This window comes from Stenella coeruleoalba, assembly GCF_951394435.1.
Source record: "Stenella coeruleoalba genome assembly, chromosome: 11".
Taxonomy (NCBI): Eukaryota; Metazoa; Chordata; class Mammalia; order Artiodactyla; family Delphinidae; genus Stenella; species Stenella coeruleoalba.
This window is the reverse complement of record NC_137157.1, coordinates 21559473-21578439: the sequence shown is the minus strand read 5'-3', so window position 1 is coordinate 21578439 and position 18967 is coordinate 21559473. Positions and strand designations below refer to the sequence as shown.

Here is an 18967-nt window from a genome sequence, read left to right as displayed (position 1 = left end):
AAAATCTTGGAAATAGAATGGAGAAAATACAATAAATGCTTAACAAGGACCTAGAAGAACTAAAGAGCAAAAAAACAGTGATGAACAACACAATAAATGAAATTTAAAATTCTCTAGAAGGGATCAATAGCAGAATAACTAAGGCAGAAGAATGGATAAGTGACCTGGAAGATAAAATAGTGGAAATAACTACTGCAGAGCAGAAAAAAAAAAAAGAATGAAAAGAATTGAGGACAGTCTCAGAGACCTCAGGGAAAACATTAAACACACCAGCATTCGAATTATAGGGGTCCCAGAAGAAGAAGAGAAAAAGAAAGGAACTGAGAAAATACTTGAAGAGATTATAGTTGAAAACTTCCCTAATATGGGAAAGAAAATAGTAATCAAGTCCAGGAAGCACAGGGAGTCCCACACAGGATAAAACCAAGGAGAAACACGCCAAGACACATATTACTCAAACTATCAAAAATTAAATACACAGAAAAATATTAAAAGCAGCAAGGGCAAAACAACAAATAACATACAAGGGAATCCCCATAAGGTTAACAGCTGATCTTTCAGCAGAAACTCTGCAAGCCAGAAGGGAGTGGCAGGACATATTTAAAGTGATGAAAGGGAGAAACCTACAACCAAGATTACCCAGCAAGGATCTTATTCAGATATGACGGAGACATTAAAACCTTTACAGACAAGCAAAACCAAAGAGAATTAAGCACCACCAAACCAGATTTACAACAAATGCTAAAGGAACTTCTCTAGGCAGGAAACACAAGAGAAGGAAAAGACCTACAATAACAAACCCAAAACAATTAAGAAAATGGTAACAGGGACATACATATCGACATTTACCTTAAATGTAAATGGATTAAATGCTCCAACTAAAAGACACAGACAAGCTGAATGTATACAGAAACAAGACCCATATATATGCTGTCTACAAGAGACTCACTTCAGACATAGGGACACATAAAGACTGAAAGTGAGGGGATGGAAAAAGATATTCCATGCAAATGGAAATCAAAAGAAAGCTGGAGTAGCAATTCTCATATCAGGCAAAATAGACTGTAAAACAAAGACTGTTACAAGAGACAACGAAAGACACCACATAATGATCAAGGGATCAATCCAAGAAGTATAATAATTGTAAATATTTATGCACCCAACATAGAAGCACCTCAATACATAAGGCAAATGCTAACAGCCATAAAAGGGGAAATCAACAGTAACACAATCATAGTAGGGGACTTTTAACACCCCACTTTCACCAATGGACATATCATCCAAAATGAAAATAAGGAAACACAAGCTTTAAATGACACATTAAACAAGATGGACTTAATTGATATTTATAGGACATTCCATCCAAAACAACAGAATACACTATCTTCTCAAGTGCTCATGGAACATTCTCCAGGAGAGATCATATCTTGGGACACAAATCAAGCCTTGGTAAATTTGAGGAAATTGAAATCGTATCAAGTATCTTTTCCGACCACAGTGCTATGAGACTAGATATCAATTACAGGAAAAAATATGTAAAAAGTACAAACACATGGAGGCTAAACAATACACTACTTAATAACTAAGAGATCACTGAAGAAATCAAAACATACCTAGAAACAAATGACAATGAAAACACAACAACCCAAAACCTATGGGATGCAGCAAAGGCAGTTCTAAGAGGGAAGTTTATATCAATACAATCCTAGCTCAAGAAACAAGAAACATCTCAAATAAACAATCTAACTTTATACCTAAAGCAAGTAGAGAAAGAAGAACAAAAAATCCCCAAAGTTAACAGAAGGAAAGAAATCGTAAAGATCAGATCAGAAATAAATGAAAAAGAAATGAAGGAAACAATAGCAAACGTCAATAAAACTAAAAGCTGGTTCTTTGAGAAGATAAACAAGATGGAAAAACCATTAGCCAGACTCATCAAGAAAAAAACAGAAGACTCAAATCAGCAGAATTAGAAATGAAAAAGGAGAGGCAACAACTGACACTGCAGAAATACTAAGGATCATGAGAGATTACTACAAGCAACTATATGCCAATAAAATGGACAACCTGGAAGAAATGGACAAATTCTAAGAAAAGCTCAACCTTCCAAGACTCAACTGGGAAGAAATATAAAATATAAACAGACCAATCACAAGCACAGAAATTGAGACTGTTATAAAAAATCTTTCAACAAACAAAAACCCAAGACCAGATGGCTTCACAGGCGAATTCTATCAAACATTTAGAGAACAGCTAACACGTATCTTTCTCAAACTCTTCCAAAATATACCAGAGGGAGGAACACTCCCAAGCTCATTCTATGAGGCCACCATCACCCTGATAACAAAACCAGACAAAGGTGTCCCAAAGAAAGAAAACTATAGGCGAATATCACTGATGAACATAGATGCAAAAATCCTCAACAAAATACTAGCAAACAGAATCCAACAGCACATTAAAAGGATCATACACAATGATCAAGTGGGGTTTATCCCAGGAATGCAAGGATTCTTCAATATACGCAAATCAATCAATGTGATACACCATATTAACAAATTGAAGGAGAAAAAGCACATGATCATTTCAATAGATGCAGAGAAAGCTTTTGACAGAATTCAACACCAATTTATGATAAAAACCCTCCAGACTCTGGGCATAGAGGGAACTTAACTCAACATAATAAAGGCCATATCTGACAAACCCAGAGCAAACATCATTCTCAATGGAAACCATTTCCACTAAGATCAGGAAAAAGATAAGGCTGTCCACTCTCACCACTATTATTCAACATAATTTTGGAAGATTTAGCGACAGCAATCAGAGAAGAAAAAGAAATAAAAGGAATCCAAATCGGAAAAGAAGAAGTAAAGCTGTCACTGTTTGCAGATGACATGATAATATACATAAAGAATCCTAAAGATGCTACCAGAAAACTAGTAGAGCTAATCAATGAATTTGGTAAAGTAGCAGGATACAAAATTAAGGCACAGAATTCTCTTGCATTCCTATACACTAATGATGAAAAATTTGAAAGTGAAATTAAGAAAACACTCCCAATTAACACTGCAACAAAAAGAATAAAATACCTAGGAATAAACCTACCTAAGGGGACCAAAGACCTGTATTCAGAAAATTATAGGGCACTGATGAAAGAAATTAAAGATACAAATAGATGGAGAGATATACCATGTTGTTGGACTGGAAGAATCAACATTGTGAAAATGACTATACCACCCAAAGCAATCTACAGATTCAATGCAATCCCTATCAAATTACCAATGGCATTTTTCACAGAACTAGAACAAAAAATTTCACAATTTTTCTGGAAACACAAAAGATCCCGAAAAGCCAAATCAATCTCGAGAATGAAAAACGGAGCTGGAGGAATCTGGCTCCCTGACTTCAGACTATACTACAAAGCTACAGTAGTCAAGACAGTATGGTACTGGCACAGAAACAGAAATATAGATCAATGGAACAGGATAGAAAGCCCAGAGATAAACCCATGCACATATGGTCACCTTATCTTTGAAAAAGGAGGCAAGAATATACAATGGAGAAAAGACAGCCCCTTCAATAAGTGGTGCTGGGGAAACTGGACAGCTACAGGTAAAAGAATGAAATTAGAACACTCCCTAACACCATACACAAAAATAAACTGAAAATGGATTAAAGACCTAAATTTAAGGCCAGACACCATCAAACTCTTAGAGGAAAACATAGGCAGAACACTGTATGATATAAATCACAGCAAGATCCTTTTTGACGCACCTCCTAGAGAAATGGAAATAAAAACAAAAATAAATGGGACCTAATGAAACTGCAAAGCTTTTGCATAGCAAAGGAAACCATAAACAAGACCAAAAGAAAATCCTCAGAATGGGAGAAAATATTTGCAAATGAAGCAACAGACAAAGGATTAATCTCCAAAATTTACAAGTAGCTCATGCAGCTCAATATCAAAAAAACAAACAACCCAATCCAAAATTGGTCTGAAAACCTAAACAGACATTTCTCCAAAGAAGATATACAGATTGCCAACAAACACATGAAAGAATGCTCAACATCATTAATCATTAGAGAAACGCAAATCAAAACTACAATGAGATATCATCTCACACCAGTCATAATGGCCATCATCAAAAAATCTAGAAACAATAAATGCTGGAGAGGGTGTGGAGAAAAGGGAATGCTCTTGCACTGTTGGTGGGAATGTAAACTGATACAGCCACTATGGAGAACAGTATGGAGGTTCCTTAAAAAACTAAAAATAGAGCTACCATATGCCCCAGCAATCCCACTACTGGGCATATACCCTGAGAAAACCATAATTCAAAAGAGTCATGTACCACAATGTTCACTGCAGCTCTATTTACAATAGCCAGGATATGGAAGCAACCTAAGTGTCCATCGACAGATGAATGGGTAAAGAAGATGTGGCACATATATACAATGGAATATTACTCAATCATAAAAAGAAAGAAACTGAATTATTTATAGTGAGGTGGATGGACCTAGAGTCTGTCATACAGAGTGAAGTAAGTCAGAAAGAGAAAAACAAAGACGGTATGGTAACACATATATATGGAATGTAAAAAAAAAAAAAAATGGTCATGAAGATCCTAAGGGTAAGACGGGAATAAAAATGCAGACCTACGAGAGAATGGACCTGAGGACACAGGGAGGGAGAATGGTAAGCTGGGACAAAGTGAGAGAGTGGCATGGACATATATACACTACCAAATGTAAAACAGATAGCTAGTGGGAAGCAGCTGCATAGCACAGGGAGATCAGCTCAGTGCTTTCTGACCACCTAGAGGGGTAGGATATGGAGGGTGGGAGGGAGAGAGACGCAAGAGGGAAGATATATGGGGATATATGTATAACTGATTTACTTTGTTATAAAGCAGAAACTAACACACCATTGTAAAGCAATTATACTCCAATAAAGATGTTAAAAAATAAAATAAAAGCCATCTTTTTTCAGCTTTACTGAGGTATAACTGACAAATAAAATTATAATATTTAAAGTGTACAGCGTGATGATTTGATACACTTATACGTTGTAAAATTATTCCCACAATCAAGTTTAATTAACACATCTGTCACCTCACATATATACCTTTTTTTTAACCATCTTCTTTTAAATGACAATTAGCCCCTGCTTTGAGACACGCATTCATTATAAACAAACTAAAGTAAGCCTACATACCATCCGAAGGTTCTTACCATCACTCTTTCAGAAGTATCATGATCACAGGCTCATTGTAGCACAAATATTTCCATAAGAAACAGAAGTGATATATTTGCACAATTTTCTTAGGATCATAAATGTAACTAAAAAGAAACAATTAAAAAGATTTATTTTTTTAATTATTCGACAGTGAGTAAGATAAAAAGTACTCGGCTGTCACTGTATTTATTTAATGCTCACTTTTTCAAGAATAAGTTCATTTATTTACTTGTAAAACACAAAATGTGGGACAAATACATGCTTAGAGTAATGTAGTTTTCTCCGTTGTAAAAGAAGATACACTACGTTATTTCATTTAATTTTTCTATGCATAGGAAAAGTGCATCAATAACCTATTTCCAAATGGGCAGCTAATTAAATTAACTTTTATTGCATATTTAAGAGAGTTATTTTAATTTCCTTTAATTATACACAGTAAAAAAAAAGGCTTTTTGCAAGTCACTAACAGTTGAAAAGTACTTTCATTGACAATTTAGGTAGATAAACTATTCACAGCTCTCTGAGAAAATCATTCCTGTAATATTAGTAAATGCATAATCACATTTCCAAAACTAAGGAAATAAAAGCAAAATCATTGGAAAGAATATATATTTACTCTAAATAAATTTTGAGAACATGCCTAGAGATAAGTGTGCAAAGCATAACTCAACTATGCTCCAACAGTACCTGGAGGTATCTCTTTCTGGATGCCATTTGTGAACATCTGGGTCAGTCCTATGGCTAAAACAACAGTGTCCTAAATAGGGCGTAAGAATAAATGAAATGCACAATAATGTAAACTAACATATCTCCTGGATACAAAGAGACACTAAATGTTACAATGTTTAAAACCAACATACCGGGGCCCAAAACAAAACAAAAATATTATAAGGCTTTTGGCAAAAATGGAAAAAAATGCCGAGTAAATTAAGGATAACCTACAGATCTCTATTCTTGCCTCAGTCAGGGACAAGAGTCACATACTGGTCTCTCACCTACTACTTCTAGTTATGAGTAATACCTGATGAACCAAATTCATGAACATCTATCTCACAATACAAAACAAACAGAGTGGCTTCATCCTAAAATGGTTATTCTATCCTATTTGCTGGAATTCCTTTAAGAGGCCTCTGGATCTCTGCACCAATAATTGACTTAGTCATTGATCTCTGCTACTACGACATACAATAATATGTGTGGCCAGTATGCCCCAAGACTGCACCCTGACCTGCACTAAGCATCTCACATATGCAACAGAATGACCTATATATGCCCTGTATTACATAGAACAGAGGTTTACAAACTTTTTCTGTGAAGTGCCATATAGTAAATATTTTAGGTTTTGCAGGCCATATAGTCTCTGCGAGAGCTATCCAATATCATAGCATAAAAGCAGCCATAGACAATACTTAAATGAATGGGTAGGGCTACATTCAACTAAAATGTTATTTACAAAAACCAAACTACAGGCTGGATTTGGACCACAGCCCATAGTTTGCCAACCCCTGACAGGAAATCTCAGAGGACCCCACACCTCAAATCTTTCTCAAGTCTAACAAGCAGCTGAAAAACGTACCTTTGGTAGAGAAGAGAAGAAAGCCCAGTAATTTTTATTCTGCCTTTAAAATACCAAGAGCATATACTAGGTCAGACCTAAGGACTTGTGTGACTCTCTGAATGAATAAACTAAAACATTACGGTAGATGACAAGTGATGAAGAGTGAAGATGGTGAATAAATTAAACCAACAACAAATAGTTATTGAAAATCATTAGAACCACAGAAATTCTTTCTGGCCTAAAAATGTTACATTTTTTTCCTGCCAATATTTATTAATACATACCCTTCCCTCTCCTACTTTTTCACTCCTTCTATTGCTTACCTTGTGTGAAGACAGATAAAACAAGCAGCTGATGGTAGTAATAGCTTCCAACTAGTCTCCCTGCTTCCAAGAATGAACTATCTAAAACACAATTCTGTTTCACTTATAATAAATTGCCAGCTTAGCTATGGTTAAGTCTATGGACTCTTGGATCAGAGAGAACTGCATGTGAGTCTAGACTCTATCATTTACTAGCTGTGTGACCATGGTCAAGTTATTTAACCTCTCCAAGTTTCCCTTCCTTATCTACAGAATGGTTATAAAATAGTAAAAAACAATTCATAAAGTTGTGGTAGGGAGTAAATAATGTAATTCACATAAAGTGTTTATCAAAATACCTGATACATTAAAATCATTCAATAAGTGTGTGCTATGATTATGGTAACTGTGGAAGGTTTAAATCAGTCTGCAAATTCTTTGACACTCCTCCCATTGAGAGGTAGGATCTATGTACCCTCCCCTTGAATCAGTCAGCCTTGGTAAGTTGCTTGTAACTATGAGAATGCAACAGAGCTGATATTTTGTAATTGCTGAGGCTAGGTCAGAAAAGGCCATACAGCTTTACCTGGTTCTCTTGAAACACTCACTTTGAGGTCACATAAGAAATCCAAGTACCTTGACATTGCCATGTTGGAGAGACCACATGTAAGCACTCCAATCAACAGTTCAGCTTAGCACCCACATGACAACATCTGCTGCCAGTGTGTGAGTAAGCCATCTTGTCAATCAACCCAGTTGAGCCTTCAGATGTCCACAGTCACAGCCAAGATCTGACTACAACCATCTAACCCACAAAACTGTGATCAAAGCAAAATGTTATTTTAAACAATTAAGTTGGGGTAATTTGGAAGGCAGTAGTAGCAACAAAAACACAATTTTAGTACTAGAAATGCTCTAACAAAAATCTAAAACATGTAGCATTGGCCAGGTCCCTCAGTAGCCTTACAAGGAACCCCAAGATAAAGATGGACCAGGCTTGCAGAGGTTTATGGTTGTGATTTTGTCTAAAGGAGCAAACAACATCCACAGAAAGAGCACAAAACTTCTAAGGGAACTGTATTAACAAAAGTATTCCCAGCTTAAAACTGGACAGCTACATGTAAAAGAATGAAATTAGAACATTCTCTAACACCATATTCAAAATGAACTCAAAATGGATTAGAGACCTAAATGTAAGACTGGATACTATAAAACTCCTAGAGGAAAACATAGAACACTATTTGACATAAATCAAAGCAATATTTTTTTGGATCCCTCTCCTAAAGTAAAGGAAATAAAAACAAAAATAAACAAATGGGACCTAATTAAACTTAAAAGCTTTTGCACAGCAAAGGAAATTATCAACAAAATGAAAAGACAACCTACTGAATGGAAGAAAATATTTGCAAATGATGTGACTGATAAGAAATTAATATCCCATAAATAGACAGCTCATACAAATCAACATGACAAAAACAAACCACCTGATTAAAAAATGGGCAGAAGAACTGAATTGACATTTTTCCAAAGAGGAAATGTAGATGGCCAACAGGCACATGAAAAGATGCTCAACATCGCTAATCAGGGAAATGCCAATCAAAACCATAATGAGGTATCACCTCATACCTGTCACAATGACTATCATCAAAAAGAACACAGATAATAGAGTCACAGATGTAGAAAACAAACTTACGGTTACCGTGGGGGAGAGGGGTGGGAGAGATAAATTGGGATATTGGGATTAACATATACACACTACTATATATAAAATAGATAACTAATAAGGATCTACTGTATAGCACAGGGAACTCTACTCAATATGCTCTGTAATGGCCTATATAGGAAAAGAATCTATAGAAGAGTGGATATACGTATAACTGATTCACTTTGCTATACAGCAGAAACACAACATTGCAAATCAACTGTACTCCAATAAAAATTTAAAAAAAAAAGAACACAGATAATAAATGTTGGCGAGGATGTGGAGAAAAGGGAATCCTTGTACACTTGGTGGGGATGTAAACTGGTAGAGCCACTGTGGAAAAGAGTATGGAGGTTTCTCAAAAAACTAAAAATAGAACTACCATATGACCCCGAAATTCCACTCCTGGGTATATATCTGAAAAAAAACAAAACATTAATTCAAATGTTCACAGCAGCATTATTTATAATTGCCAAGACATGGAAACAACCTAAGTGTCCACCAACATATGAATGGATAAAGAAGATGAGATACACACACACACAAAGGAATACTACTGAGCCATAAAAGAATGAAATTTTGCCATTTGCAGCAACATGGATGGACTTGGAGGGCATTATGCTAAGTGAAATAAGTCAGACAGAGAAAGATAAATACTGTATGATATCACTTATATGTGCAATCTAAAAAATACAACAAACTAGTGAATATAACATACAAGAAGCAGACTCATAGATATAGAGAACAAACTTTGGTGGTTACCAGTGGTAGTGGAGAGGAGAAATATATGGGTGAGGGAGTAGCAGGTACAAACTATTGGGTATAAGATAGGTTCAAGGATGTATTATACAACACAGGGAATACAACCAATATTTTGTAATAACTGTAAGTGGAAAGTAACCTTTAAAAATTGTATAAAAGTGGGGACTTCCCTGGCAGTCCAGTGGTTAAGACTGCGCTTCCACTGCAGGGCGCACAGGTTCAATCCCTGGTCGGGGAACCAGGATCCCGCATGCCACGCAGCACGGCCAAAAAAAAAAAAAATGTATAAAATTGAAATTTTAAAAAATAGTATTCCAAGCTTAAACTGAAATGTATGGAAAAAGTACAAAATGTAAAGAGGGCTTTGGACACCCAACCTTCTATGAGTAAGAGGTAAGCTGAGAAATCGATCCAACTGTAAAAACCATTTCTTAAGGAAAAGAAAGAATGATTCAGAAGGCAGAATCAAGAACCCAAAGAGCAGAACCAAGAGCAACAGGGAATGCTTTCTAATGAGCAGTACTGACCCCTAATCAAGAAAATGGCAACACATGCCCAGCTGGATTTCAAAACTGCTACATACCATTCATTTCTCCCCTTTTAGAATGGGAGTGTCTATCATGGTTATCCTATTCCCTGCATCATTACTGTATAGTGGCTATGTGGGGAGGGAGAACTTACCTTTTTGGTTCACAGGAATCATACCTGAGGAACTGCACATTAGGAACCTCATGTGCACATGGAGTTGATTTAGATGATTAGATCCTGAGCTCCTACCAGAACATATAAGCCTTTGGAGTGGAGGAGGACTTGGGAGGGAATGAATTTTGCATTTGCGAGGATTATAAATAATTTTGTGGCCAGAGGAAAGACTGTGGTGGTTTTAAAACATGTCTGCAAATTTTTTGACACTTCTCCCATCAAGAGGTAAGGTCTATGCCCCCAACCTTTGAATCCAGGCCAACTTTAGTGACTAGCTTGTAACAATAAAAGGCAGCAGCAGTGACACTATTATAACTTCCAAGGCTTGGTCAGGAAAGGCCATGAAGTATATGTTTGATTCTCTTCAGATACTTGCTCTAAGCAAAGCCTGCCTCCATGTAAAAACACCATGCTGGAGAGGACACATGTAGTTGCTCTGACGAGTAGCAAAGCTGAGTGCCCACCAACAGCCAGCATCAACACCAGCCATGTGAGTGAGCCACATCAGATATCAAGCCCACTTGAACCTTCATACTGCTTTAGCCCCAGGGACATCAATTACAACTGAGAGACCCCAAACAAGGACTGCCCACTGGACAGATAACTGCCCAGCAAAAACTTACTGACCCATTAAAAATATGAGTAATATAAAATAGTTGTTTTGATTTATAAATTTAATATAATTTGTTAGACAACAACAGTAAGGAAAGCAATAATGATGTGTCACTCTCCTTCAGTGACTTTTCCTTATTCTTAGAATAAAGTCAAATTCTTTTGATATAATTTATATGGTCCCACACGATCTGGTCCACCTACCTTGTTGCTTAGCCAGTAGTCTTAGCTTAGAAGTCACTTCTTCCAAAAAGTCTTCCTTTTAACATTCAAGTATGGGGTAGGGACCCTTTCTAAGCGTTCCTACAGTATTCTCTACTTTTTCTATCATAGCACTTGCTATGCTACATATTTACTTACATTATCTCTCAGTAAATTCCACATCCACTACAGGCTGGAATCACTCTATTGCCCAACATCATGCCAATACTCAGTGCACATGGTAATCATTCATACAGCTGTGTTAATTATTGAATGAATAACAATCTCATAGGCTAGAAAAAATAGAAATAAGTCTAATAACAAACAAGACAGACGAGAATATGATAGTAATGTAGATATAAACAATATACCATTTAAGAAAGGGGATGGGAAGACCTCTCTGAAGGGAGAATTTCATTGAGATAACTGGCCCAGAATCAAGATAGGAAAGTTTATTTTTAAAGGATTAAACTTTAAAATTTAAAGGATACCTAAAATTTAAAAAATAGCTCATGCTCAGCTCCCACAAGCACAATAATTTGTTTATAAGTCTAGTTTTATACCAGCTCAAAGCAATTTGAAAATGTCTCGGATTAAAATTTGTTTTGAGATCTACTATTTAAACTAGGTCTACCTCCCAGAATGTTATAATCAACTCAAAAACCTGTTCCAAACATACTGATTTTCATTAAAGGTCATGAAACTGTTTTTAAAATCCATGTTTTATAAGTACCTGACTTCCTGATTAATACCCGACAACAGTTTGCTAAATGAATAAATGAATGTAAGAGAGAGTAAATGGCTTTGTCATAGATAATATTCCCTTCCTTGCCCTAGAAGCACTATTACTTTAAATGAATTACTAAAGCTCTGGCAAAACCAGACACAAAAGTACTACCATAAAAGAAAAACCTAGCAAATTAGAGTTCATTAAAATTATAACTTCTATACATCAAAAGACACCACTAAAAAGCAGAAAACCAACTACAGATAGGTAGAAGACATTCACAATACATATATTAAAGAGCTCCTATAAATCCGTAAGACAACCCAATCAAAATTAGGCAAAAGACTTTGTGGGAAGTTGTAAAATATAGCTACAAATGCTTCCTATTCTGGCAAGTAGACCCCTTTGCAACATGACATAGCTGTTCCTCCAATGAAGAAGTGAGGTCTATTCCCCCATACCATGAATCTGGGCTGGTCATAATTTACATTCATAAAATAATGTAGGGGAAGTATGTTACATAACTTCCAAGGCTTAGTCTTAAGAGATCTTGCAGCTTCCACTTTTCCTTCTTGGAACAATGCCCTGAGACTGTCATGTAAAGAAGCTGTACTTGCTTAGTGGAGAATGAGAGGTCACTGGGAAGAAACCCAAGGTGTCCTAGCCACAGACAATACCAATTGACAGACAAGTAAGTGAGGCCATCTTGGGCCTTCCAGCCCAAGAGTCTCCCCCCCCACCCCTCCAGTTGTATGCAGTTGCAGGAATGAGCCCAAACAAAACCAGGAGAGGAACTTCCCAGTCAACCCATATAATTGTGAAAAATAATAAACTGTTGTTGGTTTAAGCAGCAATAAATAACTGAAACAGACATGATAGGTACTTCATAAAAAAGGATATCCAAATGACCAATAAGTATATGTAAAGGTGTTCAACATTATCACTTATCAGGGAAATGCAAAGTAAAATACAATGAGATACCACAGCATACCCACCAGAATAACTAAAATTCAAAAGGTTGACAATATCAAGTGTTGTCAAGGATGTGGAGTACTGACACTTCATATATTGCTTTGGAGAACATAAATTTGTACAAACTTTATGAAAAGCTAATTGGCAATATTTAGTAAAACTAATATTATGCTTACTCTGTAACCCAGAAATTCCACTTCTATGATTATAACTAACAGAAATGCATATATATGTGTACACATACATACACCAAAACACATGTGTAAGAATATTCATAGGTGCACTCTTCATAATAGCCAAAAACTAGAAACAACCCAATTGTTTGGCAACAGTGAAATGGATAATTAACTGTGGTACATTTATACACTAAAACTATACAACAATTAAAAAGAACTACTACTATTTGCAACAACATGCACAGACCTCAAAAATAAAATGAGTAAAACAAGCTAAACAAAAAAGACAATGTCTTCTCCAAACCATGAACATCTGCATTAATAGATTCCCAAATCTATTTGATAGGCCTGTTATGGAGATGAAATGAGATAATATAGTAAACAAAAGAAACTTAGAAAAATTATTCATTTAAAATTCAGTAATTACCCTAAAGTATGATATGATTACTGGCAAACTTAATTGGAATCTACTAACTACTAGATTTGTCTCAAATAAGATCAATAATTCAAAAAACAAAGGTGATACTTAGGGTAAAATCTTGAGAAGACTGATCCATACTACAACTTACTTAATGCATCCAATCTGCTATGAGAAATACACTGAGATATTCAAGATTGACTTGAAAGTGGTTCAAATTCCGTAATAAGCATCTAAATATCTTGTGAGAAAGAATACTCAAGCATAATAAAACAAAGCAAAAAGTGATGTAAGTCATCAGAAGATACAGATAAGGTGGAACCAGAGTTGGAGAATGACTTCCTGTTGAGATAAGGAAAGGTGTCATCAAGGAAAGATCATCTGAGTCAGGATTTAAAAGACAGCATTATTGTGTATATGCCCATGACTCTCTCTCGCCCTGTCACAGTAACAAACGCAGTAAGGTAGATAGCTAGTGGGAAGCAGCCGCATGGCACAGGGATATTGGCTCGGTGCTTTGTGACAGCCTGGAGGGGTGGGATGGGGAGGGTGGGAGGGAGGGAGACGCAACAGGGAAGACATATGGGAACATATGTTTATGTATGACTGATTCACTTTGTTATAAAGCAGAAACTAACACACCATTGTAAAGCAATTATACCCCAATAAACATGTTAAAAAAAAAAAAAAAGACAGCATTAGAGTATGTAGCATTATGGTAGGCTGCATTTCAAGAAAAAGAAAAGGCAATAGCATAAGCCTTCATAACTCCAATGAGAGAATTACATGTGTAATTATTCATTTAACATCTCTCTCCCCAAGTAGACTTCAAGTTCTGAGAGGGCTAAGACTATCACTTTTTCAATTGTTTCTCCAGTACCTAGCAGAGTATCTGGTACATAGTGGACATTCAGTAAATATTTGTTAAATAAATGAATAACAAACAGAGGCAGGAAAGTAACAATTTACCTAAAAAATAAAGAAGAAAGGAACATGAATACTAAATGATTATTTAGGGCCAAATCATGGAAGAACTTGAAAATCAAACCAGGGAATTTTTACTTTATTAGGTTTGGTAATAAAGAGTAACTGAAGTTTTTAAGGAGTGCAGTGATATAACTAGGTCTGTACTTTAGAAAGTATTTCTAAAATAATACACACAGTAGATTACAAAAAAAGAGACAAGGCAATTAGGAGGTCATTACAGGAGTCCAAATCAAAGATGGCAAAGACCTGAACTAGAATAAAAGCAGTGGTAATTAGAAGTTAAAAAAAAAATAACCACAGGGGTATTACACAGATGAAATCAATAAGAAAATCAGTCATCCATTAGATCAACATCTTTTGAGCACCTACTATGTATCTACGAGACACTGTGCTAGGAGCCCGAGATAGGAAAAATAAACACGCCATAGTGTTTTACCTTACAGAGTTGACAGTCTCTCTAAGCAGTTCCAGCAGGGAAAATTGAAGCTATGGTGAGTAAAGAAAGGGAGAAGTCACAGACTCTGCTTAAGCTTTGAATCTATATGACTAAGAGAATGGTATAGAACAGAGCAGAAGAAGGCCGACAGGGAAGCATCTATGGACAGTTTTTGACATGTTGGCTTTGTATAGAATACCCAAGTGAAAACAGTCAGCTGGCAGGTGCAAATTCGTGACTTGAAAACAGAACAGAGGTAAGGGCTTATGATTTGGGAAACATCTAGCATAAATATGAGAGTTGAGGTTGAGAGCTGGGAAAGATAAGAAAGGATAATATAGGTAGAACCTTGGAGACTATCTGCATTTAAAGAGATCAGAGAAGGTAAAGGAGAGTTCAGTAAACTAAACAGAACAAAACAAGACATAACAGAGCAATCAGAGAAGCAGAAGTATCATCTCAAAAGAGAAGTGTTTCCAAAGGCATGGACCATCAATAGCTTTAGATGGAGGAAAGAAATCACGGAAAAATAGTACTGAGGAAAAGGCCACCTGATTTGGGAACAAAAGAAATGTACTAGGGACATTTGAGAGAGTGGCTGAGTGATAAGGGAAAATTCAGTTTGCAAGGAGTTAAAGTATCAGTGAGTGATGAAGCAGTGAAGATATCTAGAGCACACTACTCTCTTGAAGTCCGATGGTGAAGAAAAAGAAATAATGGGGCAGTAATTTGAGGAGAATGGTGAAACAGAATGATTTTTTAGATAAGAAAGACTACATGAGTTACATGTTATAACTGGGTGGAAAGGATTAAGTGGACAAAAATTAATAGCAAATTTTTTTAAAGCAGGAAAGAACCAGAGAGGAGGAGGAAGAGGAGCTAGTAAAGAGACAAAGATGCATAAAATATTCATTCACTAAATATTTACTGAGTGCCCAACATGAACTCGAAACTGGAGAATATACACTGGACAACAAATTAAACAGATACAGTCTTGAGCTCATGGAGCTTCGTTAAGTCTACTAAGCTTCCAGAGAAAAGGGAATAATACAATAGACATGACAAGAGTGCCTCCCCAACATCCATTCCGCTCCTCCCCTGTTGCATAACAGTCCTGTAGTTTGGGCAGAATTAATTCCGCTACTATACAAGCAAAAGGGATTGACCCTGAGCAGCCTCAAAAATCAGCATAATCATTATCTGCCTTATCTGCCTTATCAGGAACGGGTACAGAACCCAAGTTGGTCCTATCAGAATGAAACCTGGGACTTCGATTTAATGAGAAAAAGGGACATTTCTGAATGACAAGATGTGCTGAGGTAAGGTCTGGAACTTGCTGCAGCAATTTCATTACCAAAAAGAAGCCAGCTTGTGATGAAGGCAACATCGAGCAGGACAGAGTTGAGAAAATCATGGAGAAAAATAATGCCTCTCTGACCAAACTACATCTGAAACTGATCCTTTCTTTGGACTTTTCAGTTACATGATCCAATAAATCCCCTTCTTTAAAGCCATTTAGGTAAAGCTTTTTAATAATTGCAAGGGAAAGCATCCTAATTACAAATTAGATGTCACTGTAGACACAAGTGATATGGTTACAAAAACAGCATAAAATAGGACATGCCCAGGGCAGATACTGGACTGAATCCTTTCCATGCTCTTCTGGCTTTGGCTGTCCATGTTTCTAATCTTTCAATCTATAAATGCCCCTTCTCAGATAATCCTTTCTGGACTTTTCCCCACTCCACCTCGCAAGCTGATTTTCTCTTCATTAATCCCTAAACCTGCAGAAGCTTTAGCAGCCTGGGGGCAGCAGGGCACTCCTCCTCTCAAGAAACATCAGACTTCACCTCATCTCCACGCCCCAGAATCAAGTGAAAGGTGCCTGTGACTTCGACCACAGTTCCAATAAGGGAATTCTTGTACCTGGACACAGGGAATATCCTTTCTGAAAGTTTGTTCCTGCAGTTGTCTCAATGCAGAATTTTCATCTTTTCTTACCAACCTGCCTGATTTCTTTTCCCTTGAGACCAGACTCACAAAGCACCTCCTCTGGGAAGTCACTGCAGGCCCCCTTCCCACTGGTCCTTAGCCCTCAAATGCTGCCTCCTCAGGGTTCTCACGACACCCAGTACATGCCTCTAAGACACCCAAACACATAAGGAAAAAACTAGATACAAAGTGATGTTGTTCCTATTGGGACAGAGACACTTTAATTTATTTGTAAAAAACCAACAACCAACATGTAGAATGAAAATGAGGGGCTTCCCTGGTGGCGCAGTGGTTGAGAGTCCACCTGCCGATGCAGGGGACGCGGGTTCGTGCCCCGGTCCGGGAAGATCCCACATGCCGCGGAGCGACTGGGCCTGTGAGCCATGGCTGCTGAGCCTGCGCGTCCGGAGCCTGTGCTCCACAATGGGGGAGGCCACAACAGTGAGAGGCCCGCGTACCGCAAAAAAAAAAAAAAAGAAAAAGAAAATGAATGTCACTTGTGATGTAGAGGAATGGATGCTGGACTCAAGGCAAGACACGTGGTTTCTAGGCATGATGGGATTTCTCACAAGCTGCAGGACCTTTCCGAGCTGCTTCATCTGAGGACTTTACCACTGGGTTGCTGTGAGATTAAGCACTATGGATCAAAAAATACTGCAGTCCTTTGAGAATGATGCCTGTAAACATTTTCTGTTGGATACTATGGGTATTGAGAGGAGGTAAGGGATGCCTTCTTGCTAAGGAAGAACTGAAGACATGGATAAGTGAAAATTTCATTAAGTGGCCTTTAAGCTGATCTTGGCAAACATGTAGGATTTAGACACGCTTAAATGGAGATAGGGTGGGAGAGGTGTCAGGGTAAAGGAAGTAATGAGACCAAGTGCTAAGAAGTCAGGCATCAGTTTAGCAGCAAATTTTATTGAGGGATTATTATGTGCCAACCACTGTTCTAAGTGCTAGAGATACAGCAATGAAGAAGACAGACAAGGTCCCTAACCTCAGAGGGCCTACATTCTAATTGGGAAGGACAGACAATAAACATAAACAAATAAACATACAAAATGACTTCTGATAGCAATAAATGACATGAAGGTGTTATGCTGTGGTGACTACAGAGGGGTATTCTAGATAAGTCAGTATAAAGACAGTGACTGAGAAGAGAGTAACAAGACAGAGCCAGGCTGAGGAAGTGCATGCCAAAAGAAATAGCAAATGTAAAGGCCCTGAGCAGGAATAAGCCTGGCGTGTCTGAGGAACCAGTGACCAGTATGTCTAGAGAAGAGCGGACAAGGATTAAAAAAATATGAGATTAAGGCCGAGGCCATATCTAAAGAACAGTAACGTGTCCATTTGGACTGCAGTTGAAATAGTAGATGATCCTAGAAAACTAATTTTGGGAGCTAGATTTAGAAGATGTCAGACACCATGTTAAGGTGGGTATACTTTCTTTTACAGAAACAACTGTCTCATGATAGCATGAGCCAGGTCTGCGAGGCAGGTCCTCTAGGATGCCCCACAGATATTTCTCATGAAGAAGGGTGACTCTAGGGAGGTCACAAGCACTTGACCCACAGCACCAAGGCAGCAAGGCAGTGACTGCTGGCAATGTTTTGTTACAGAATGTCTGAACGGAAAGTCATTTAACTCACCTTCCCCGCTAAAGGAGGAAATGAAGCCCCAGAAAGGAAACTGAAGTATGGGAGGGGTGAGAGTATTAGTGGTAGCTAATGTTCACCAATACATGCTTCCTCTCTACTTCTGGGTACATAGGAATGATAACGTGTCACTTAGGGGCCAAAGAATTTAATTGCTGCTGTTCAGCCCTCCAGTCCCGCCATGGCAATCACTTGTTAACATGGAGGTGCCACAGACAGATGCAGGGTGGTATGCTGAACCAATACCTGGAAGGAAGCTACCATGAAGAACCCAGATCCACAGTAAGTTTGCAAAAGAGAGAAATAAACTCTGATTGTATTAAGCCACTGAGATAGTTAGGGTTTGTTTGTTATGGCATGATAACCTAACCTGTAATAACTAATATATTGGTATAATACAGGCAGAATAATAAAAAAAAGAAGAGTTATAAAGAGTAGATACACTTACTGGTTAATAAAATGAGGAAGAGGCGAGAATGCGAGATACTACACAATGCCCGTAAGAGATTCCATTTTTTGCCCCAATTCTCCT

General features: G+C 37.3%; 1 protein-coding gene across 9 annotated transcripts in view; it reads right to left on the bottom strand.

Annotated features, from left to right (window-relative positions):
• ANKS1B (ankyrin repeat and sterile alpha motif domain containing 1B) overlaps positions 1-18967 on the bottom strand; it is a gene marked incomplete at its 5' end in the record, with an annotated part of 1156737 nt that overhangs the window by 1099456 nt on the left and 38314 nt on the right. The gene's annotated exons all lie outside the window — the stretch shown is intronic.